The sequence below is a fragment of the Podarcis vaucheri genome (genome assembly GCF_965113315.1).
Source record: "Podarcis vaucheri genome assembly, chromosome: 5".
NCBI lineage: Eukaryota > Metazoa > Chordata > Lepidosauria > Squamata > Lacertidae > Podarcis > Podarcis vaucheri.
Window position 1 is genome coordinate 257,916 of NC_138763.1, and position 9,014 is coordinate 266,929.

The following is a 9,014-nucleotide window of genomic DNA, read 5'->3' on the forward strand; positions in this document are numbered from 1 at the left end:
TATCAATTAATGAAGATGATCATCCAAATGTCATAGACCAAATGGAGCAAACAGCACGCGGACCTAGTGGTGGGAGGAAAAAATCCTTAAATAAGAGACACGGGGGAATGATTAATGGACTTCAATGTCTGTACACTAATGCGCAAAGCATGGGAAATAAACAAGATGAGCTTGAGCTCTTGGTACAGCAAACTAAATATGACATAATAGGCATCACTGAAACCTGGTGGGATAAGTCCCACGATTGGAATGTAATAATGGGGGGATACAATCTATTTCAGAGAAACAGACCAGACAAGAAAGGAGGAGGAGTGGCGTTATATGTCAGGGATGTGTTTACCTGTGAAGAGATCCAAGATTTAGATCCTCAAAGCCAAAGTGAGAGCATTTGGGTCAAAATTAAGGGAGAGAAGAATAACAGAGACCTCATTGTGGGAGTTTCCTATAGATCCCCAAGCCAAACAGAGGACATAGATGATGCCTTCCTGGAACAGATGGCCAAGCATGCAAAAGGAAGGGAGATAGTAGTAATGGGGGACTTCAATTACCCAGATATTTGTTGGATGTCAAACTCAGCCAAGAGCATAAGGTCAAACAGATTCCTCACTGGCCTTGCAGACAACTTCATTGTCCAGAAAGTGGGAGAAGCAACAAGAGGAACAGCCATTTTAGATCTGGTCCTAACCAATGTTGATGACCTGGTTAGTGGGGTAGAAGTGGAAGGATCATTAGGCGCGAGTGATCATGCTCTTCTGAAGTTTACTATACAGCGGAAAGGAGCAGCCAAGCATACTAGGACTCAATTTCTTGACTTTAAGAAAGCCGACTTCATAAAACTTAGGGAAGTGCTGGGTGAGATCCCATGGACAGCAATACTAAAAGGAAAGGGAGTTCATGATGGCTGGGAGTTTGTTAAGAGGGAGATAGTAAAAGCACAACTTCAGGCAATACCAATGAGACGGAAACATGGAAGGTGCCTAAAGAAGCCAGGGTGGCTATCTAAAGAACTTTTAACTGGATTAAGATTAAAAAGGGATGTGTACAAAAAATGGAAAAGGGGGGAAACCACCAAAGAGGAATTCAAACAAATAGCCAGCACGTGTAAACACAAAGTCAGAAAAGCTAAAGCACAGAATGAACTCAGGCTTGCTAGAGAGGTTAAAAGCAACAAAAAAGGCTTTTATGGGTATGTTCGTAGCAAAAGGAAGAACAAAGAAACAGTGGGGTCACTCAGAGGAGAAGATGGTGAAATGCAAACAGGGGACACAGAAAGGGCTGAACTCCTCAATGCCTTCTTTGCCTCAGTCTTCTCCGATAAGGAAAACAATGCCCGACCTGAAGAATTTGGAGCAAATGATTCAGCAAAGGAAACACAGCCCAGAATAACTAAGGAGATAGTACAAGAATATTTGGCTAGTTTAGATGTATTCAAGTCTCCAGGGCCAGATGAACTGCATCCAAGAGTATTAAAAGAACTGGCAGATGTGATCTCAGAACCACTGGCAGTCATCTTTGAGAATTCCTGGAGAACAGGCGAAGTCCCGGCAGACTGGAGGAGGGCAAATGTTGTCCCTATTTTCAAAAGGGGGGAAAGAGAGGACCCAAATAATTACCGCCCAGTCAGTCTGACATCAATACCAGGGAAGATTCTGGAGCAGATCATTAAGCAAACAGTCTGTGAGCACCTAGAAAGGAATGCTGTGATCACCAATAGTCAGCATGGATTTCTGAAAAATAAGTCATGTCAGACTAACCTGATCTCGTTTTTTGACAGAATTACAAGCCTGGTAGATGAAGGGAACGCAGTGAATGTAGCCTACCTTGATTTCAGCAAGGCATTTGACAAGGTGCCCCATGATATTCTTGTAAAGAAGCTGGTAAAATGCGGTCTTGACTATGCTACCACTCAGTGGATTTGTAACTGGCTGACTGACCGAACCCAAAGGGTGCTCATCAATGGTTCCTCTTCATCCTGGAGAAGAGCGACTAGTGGGGTGCCACAGGGTTCTGTCTTGGGCCCGGCCTTATTCAACATCTTTATCAACGACTTGGATGATGGACTCAAGGGCATCCTGATCAAATTTGCAGATGACACCAAACTGGGAGGGGTGGCTAACACCCCAGAGGACAGGATCACACTTCAAAACGACCTTGACAGATTAGAGAACTGGGCAAAAACAAACAAGATGAATTTTAACAGGGAGAAATGTAAAGTATTGCACTTGGGCAAAAAGAATGAGAGGCACAAATACAAGATGGGGGACACCTGGCTTGAGAGCAGTACATGTGAAAAGGATCTAGGAGTCTTGGTTGACCACAAACTTGACATGAGCCAACAGTGTGACGCGGCAGCTAAAAAAGCCAATGCAATTCTGGGCTGCATCAATAGGAGTATAGCATCTAGATCAAGGGAAGTAATAGTGCCACTGTATTCTGCTCTGGTCAGACCACACCTGGAGTACTGTGTCCAGTTCTGGGCACCACAATTCAAGAAGGACACTGACAAACTGGAACGTGTCCAGAGGAGGGCAACCAAAATGGTCAAAGGCCTGGAAATGATGCCTTATGAGGAACGGCTAAGGGAGCTGGGCATGTTTAGTCTGGAGAAGAGGAGGTTAAGGGTGATATGATAGCCATGTTCAAATATATAAAAGGATGTCACATAGAGGAGGGAGAAAGGTTGTTTTCTGCTGCTCCAGAGAAGCGGACACGGAGCAATGGATCCAAACTACAAGAAAAAAGATTCCACCTAAACATTAGGAAGAACTTCCTGACAGTAAGAGCTGTTCGACAGTGGAATTTGCTGCCAAGGAGTGTGGTGGAGTCTCCTACTTTGGAGGTCTTTAAGCAGAGGCTTGACAACCATATGTCAGGAGTGCTCTGATGGTGTTTCCTGCTTGGCAGGGGGTTGGACTCGATGGCCCTTGTGGTCTCTTCCAACTCTATGATTCTATGATTCTATGATTCTATGATTCTATCAATCTGTTAGCCACCATCCATCCTCCAACCAGCTCCAGGCACTCACACAGGACCTTCACCGCCTTCACTGGTTCTGATTTAAAGGAGATTTAGAGCTGGGTGTCATCTGCATACTGATGAACACCCAGCCCAAACCCCCTGATGATCTCTCCCAGCGGCTTCATATAGATATTAAAAAGCATGGGGGAGAGGACAGAACCCTGAGGCACCCCACAAGTGAGAGCCAGGGGTCTGAACACTCATCCCCCACCACCACTTTCTGGACACGGCCCAGAAGGAAGGAGCGGAACCACTGTATAACAGTGCCGCCAGCTCCCAGCCCCTCTAGACGGTCCAGAAGGATGTTATGGTCAATGGTGTCAAAGGCCGCTGAGAGATCCAGCAGAAGTAGGAAACAGCTCTCACCTTTGTCCCTAGCCCGCCGGAGATCATCAACCAGTGCGACCGAGGCAGTTTCAGTCCCATGGTGAGGCCTGAATCCCGACTGGAAGGGATCCAAATGGTCCGTTTCCTCCAGGCGTGCTTGGCAGATTTGAGACTGGGCGATAGTTGGCCATACTGGCCGGGTCTAAAGATGTTTTTTTAAGAAGCGGTTTAATGACCGCCTCTTTCAGCGGGTCTGGGAAGGCTCCCTCACAGGGGGAAGCATTCACCACCCCGCAGAGCCCATCGCCCAGCCCTTCCCAGCTCGCTTTTATCAGCCAGGATGGGCAAGGATCAAGGAGACAGGTGGTCGGTTTCACTTGTCCAAGCAGCCTGTCCACATTCTCGGAGGTAACAGATTGGAATTGATCCCATGTAACAGGACTAGACAGAACTCTAGCACTCTCCCGCCCTGGCCCTGCTCCCACGGTGGAGTCTACCTCCTTATGAATCTGAGCGACTTTATCTGCAAAAAACTTTGCAAAAGCATTGCAGGAGATCTTGGGGTCCCTACCAGGCCCCGGTGGTGCAGATGGTTCCGATAGATTGTGAACCACCTGAAAAAGTCTCCTGCTGCTGTTTTCTGCAGATGCAATGGAGGCGGCGAAGAAGGCCCTCTTCGCCATCGCCATTGCCACTTGGTAGGCTCGACGTTGAGCTCTAGCCCGTGTCCAGTCTGATTCAGAGTGAGTTTTCCGCCATCAGTGCTCTAGCTGTCTCAACGATTGTTTCATCGCCCTCAGCTCTGGGGAAAACCACGGGGCTGTCCGGGCTCCATGCAATCGGAGAGGGCGCTTCGGAGCCAGACAGTCAATAGCCCTGGTTAACTCCGCATTCCAAGGGGCCACCAGGGAATCAGCCGAGAGGCCATCAACTTGGGATAAAACATCCCCTACCACTCTCTGGAAACCAGTTGGATCCATTAAGTAGCGGGGTCGGACCATCCGAATCGGTCCCACCTCCCTGCAGAGGGGAAGGGTCGCGGAGAAGTCCAGTTGCGCCAGGAAGTGATCTGACCATGGCACTTCTTTTGTTAGTGTCAGATCACCAACATCCGTAGAGGTAAACACCAAGTCTAAGGCCAAGGGGAACCCAAAAGGGATCTGGTTCTGCCTACTCACCTGGGAACGCTGGCCCAGAGTCCGCAAGGCTCTTCTTTTTTGAGGGCCGCTGCTGGCTTGGGTCTTGCTTGCTGGGCAGGGACAAGGGCCGCTGCTGTCTTGAGTCTTCCCTGCTTGGGTCTTGCCTGCTGTCTTGCCTGCTTGCCTGCTGAAAAGTGCTGGTCTGGGGCTGCCCCAGCCCTGGCAAGACTAGGGGTCTGGCCTCTGCCGCCCTGGCCTCTGCCGCTGATGGTGTAGGCTTTGCCAATGGCGGCAGTAGGGCATCGGCCTCTTCCTCAAGTGAGGGGTAGATCTTGTTTTTGGGTGCAACTTGATTTTTCCTCCTGCCCTCTGTGGCTGATGTTGAAGGCTTCGCCAATGGCGGCAGTAGGGCATCGGCCTCTTCCTCAAGTGAGGGGTAGATCTTGTTTTTGGGTGCAACTTGATTTTTCCTCCTGCCCTCTGTGGCTGATGTTGAAGGCTTCGCCAATGGCGGCAGTAGGGCATCGGCCTCTTCCTCAAGTGAGGGATAGATCTTGTTTTTCTTTTTTCTTTTTAGAAAAAAAGGCATCCTGCAAGATGCAAAAAGATTAGGAATTATTGGGAAATGATATATATATATAATGAATTGAAAAAACTGTGTAAAAAGACTTTTGTTAAGAAACCAGAAGCATTCCTTCTAGGAATTTTAGACCAAGATGTAAAAAAAGAAAACTGGGAATTATTTATGTATGCAACAACAGCGGCAAGAATTTTATTAGCACAAACTTGGAAGACAGAAGAAATACCCACGAAAGAACAATGGCAAGGGAAACTTATGGAATATGCAGAACTGGCAAAACTAACAGAAAAATTACATGAAAAGGACAACAAAGACTTTAAAAGAGAATGGGAACCATTTACAACATATATGAAGAGGCAACATAAAGAAATGGACTCATTGGCAGGGTTTGAGTGAACAATCACAACTGTCTACAACAAAAAATAAGACTATATGTATTGAGGAAATTTTGGGGAAACATCAAATACGCAAGGTGAACAATAGGGAAATAAAACAAATGTGAGTATGAGGGAAGTCCAGGGGAGGAGGGTCGAAATATGAAAAATTGTTAAAGATATAGTGTTAGAAGTAGAATCCATGGAAAAATCAATAAAAAAATATTTTAAAAAAATAAATAGAATCTCTGGATAAGAAATTGTCATTTTTAGGTAATCTGTTAAGACTGGAATATGATATTCCAGTTTTGATTGCTGGAAATTTAGCAATTGGGAAATATTACCCTGGATATTGATTCTGGGAATGATTCAAAGTATTTGGTATGGTATTTTTATTTGTAAACATTGAAATGAGGAAGTCTTTTTACTCAGAGTGAGAAGGATGACCAAATATTTGACAGACCTGGAAATAGCAAGCTCATGTAGATCCAAGGGGGGAGGAAGTGGATACCGTGGAAGAATATTGTAAAATTTGTGGAGGAAAATGATCTGACATGATCTACTATTGCAGCCTGGTTATCTCTTCCTAATTCTGGGTGCTGTGTTTTATTATCTTCAATATCTCTTGTGAAAAGGTCTTTTAATGTACGGTCAGTAAAAGCCTGGATGTAAGGCCTGCCTTTTGTGTGAATAGTTTTGTTTTAGTTTTCTCATTATGGGTGGATCCCAGGACAGACTAGGTCTGGCTGAAGGTCTGCCCTGAAACCTTGCTGGAAGGATCTCCCCTTGCTGGGCCACTTTGCAGGAGTCGACTCCTGCAGGCGGCTTGTCTTGTGTGCGGGTGGAGGTGCGCTGCCTGCAGAAGTGGACCCTGGGACTAGCTACCTGGGAAACCTCTGTGCCTGAGGACGCCACAACTCCTGCAGCCTTTTCAGGCTTTGCCCTCGGGTGGGAAGAGCACTGCACCCGAGAGAGGGAAAGGGGAGCCAAACAGGCACTCAAGGGATAATGTCAGAGAAAAAGCTTTATTTCTACCATCCGGGATTGGTAGAAGGAGCTAGAGTGATAACTTCACAAACAAGCACGAGTTCACAGCCATTTGCACAGAGCATATATTCCCCCCCCAGTTCCCTCCCCCTTCTCCCCCTCCTCAGGAGTCCTGCCTCACGAGTTTCCCTGAGCATGAACAGAAAGCTCTTTTTAAAAAATATATATATATTTATTGCTTTTCCAACAATTTAAACACTACAAAAAAGAAAAAAAATGGACAATACAATACAACACAAAAACACTACATAACACTAATACTAATACATAACATTAACACATTAAACTAACAAAACAAAACAAAAACCGTTTTAAACACATCAAACAATTTCAATATCTTATCTTTCATTCACTTATTTCAACGACCTCCTCACACCTCCCTTTTTGTATTCCACTTCTATTAATTGTTTCAGCAATTCCTTTCCATCTTCCTCTGTTTTCTATCCTATAATTATCTTAACACATTCTAACCTTATTTTTTCCTTTAACACTCTATTATCTATTTATACTTAATTCCTTATAACATTTCTACTAAAGCCATATAACTTCATTCCAACATTTTTCTAACATTCATTAATTTTACAGTATTTCTGTAAATAGTTGTCAGGGGTTCAGGAGCAGAGGCGAGGGCAAGGGAGGAAACAGAGAGCGAGGGGGAGGAGGCAGAAGAAAGGATGAGTGACGACGACGACCCGAGATCTCCGAGTCTGTCCAGTGAATCAGAAGATTCACAAAGAGGAGCACCAGTGGCCAGGGCAAGGGGGGAGACTAGGGGGACACCCCAGGAAGAAAGAGCCAGAGGGGACTCAGAGGGGAGCAGTTGGAGATCGGGACCTACGTCACCGCCAGAGAGTAGGGAAGAGGAAGAGCGCCTGGGAACTAGCGCTGGCAGCTCACAACAGGAGGGAGGGCACGAGTCAGGAGTGGCCACACCTTCATCGGGGAGCGAAGTGACGGTTAGACGGAAAGTGGAAGGTTGGGCATGCGCGCCAAGTTCAAATGCACAGGAAGGTGGCGCAGTAGGCAGCCCGGAAAGAGAGCCAGGTCCTAAAGCCCGGCGCAAGGAGACAGGGGAGTCAGGGGGGTCAGCGTCAGAAGAATCCCGGAAGGGAGAGACCCAGGGGGGCAGAGGGACCCAGAGGAGAACTGTCAGGCGGAAAAGGTGGAGCAGGGCTAGGATATTAAGTTGGTGCGCAAGGGGCGGAGACTCAGAAGGAGCTTCGCCGACCTAAGCATAAGGCGTAGGGTTGCACGCAGCAGCTCAAGAATGGAGACTGTAACTCAATAAAGACTTTTAATCAACAACCGCTGGCTAGCGTGATCCTCTGTGAGCTAGGATCTGGAAGTAACCCTGACAGTAAGCTCCTTCTCTTCAAATTGTGGACATCCACGACCTCGCGGAGAGGAGGGAAAGCGGGTGCCTACAAGAAAGCTCACGAACGGTAGACAATATGACGGCCGAACAGCAAATAACGGAACTCAGAGACGCGGTTTCACGACTGACTGCCGAGGCGGTGGCGTCCAGGAAGAGAGAGGAGGACGCAGCGGCCGCCTACAGGGATCTCCAGGTCAGGTTGGACGTGCTTACGAAGCAGGGGCAACAGACACCCAAATCAGAGGGGATTGGGTTGGGGAGACGCACAGGCAGTCTGGTCTCGCACTTCGATGGGAATTTGCAACAGTACCCCAATTTTAGAGCAGACGTAATGTGTGCACTACAACTACTGCACAAAGACTTTAGAGATGAACAAGAGAAAGTGGGGTTCATCATGTCCCATTTGCATGGAGACGCTAAAGCATGGCTGCGCAATTTGTGGAGGGATAAGGATCCTGCGCTCCAAAATGCGGACGCCTTTATTAAAGCGATGGATGGCTGTTTTTTATCAAGCATTGACGTGGATCTTGCCCGAAGGGAGGTGCACGGACTAAGACAAGGGAGGGCCAGCGTACGGCAATATCATGCCCGCTTTTTCGCTTTGGTCAGTGCCCTGGAATGGGACAGAGATTCGGCTCCCGTCAGAGACCTTTTTTGGGAGGGCTTGAACAGCTCGGTGAAAGATGAGATTGCGAGGGGGGAGAGACCCCGGACCACGCAGGAGATCGTTCAGAGGGCGCTGGCGGTGGGAGTGCGGCTGAAAGAACGTCCGTGGAGCAGGGACGAAGGGCGCAGCGGGCGCGAACCAGCCAGGGGCTCCTCCTTCCTTCCCAGAGAAGCAGCACGTGCGCAATCCACGCCCCCAACAGGGGGAGGGGTGGAACCGATGGAGGTTGGGAGTGCAAGGGCTCAGTCAGCAGCCAGAGCCCTAGCACCGGCAGCAGTGAAAGCGAAGCCTCCTAGAGGGAACAGGAAGTGTTATATCTGCGAGGATCCAGGCCATTTGGCGAAAGTGTGTCCCCGGAGGCTCCACAAGCACACTGCAGCCTCAGCAATGGTGACTGCAGCAACGCAGCAAGGAGAACCACAGCAGGGAAACGACGATGTCTGGCTGGAAGAGGAGGCACTGGGGCCCAGCCAGACGTGTCAGTGAA

At 47.9% G+C, this 9,014-nt stretch overlaps 1 protein-coding gene across 1 annotated transcript in view; it reads right to left on the reverse strand.

Annotated features, from left to right (window-relative positions):
• LOC309533156 (maestro heat-like repeat family member 5) overlaps nucleotides 1–4,598 on the reverse strand; it is a 41,368-nt gene extending 36,770 nt beyond the window's left edge. The window contains exon 1 of the mRNA XM_082224352.1: nucleotides 4,524–4,598. The gene's annotated coding sequence lies outside the window, so the exon portion shown is untranslated. The remainder of the gene's footprint in view (nucleotides 1–4,523) is intronic.
• Nucleotides 4,599–9,014: the final 4,416 nt, after the last annotated feature.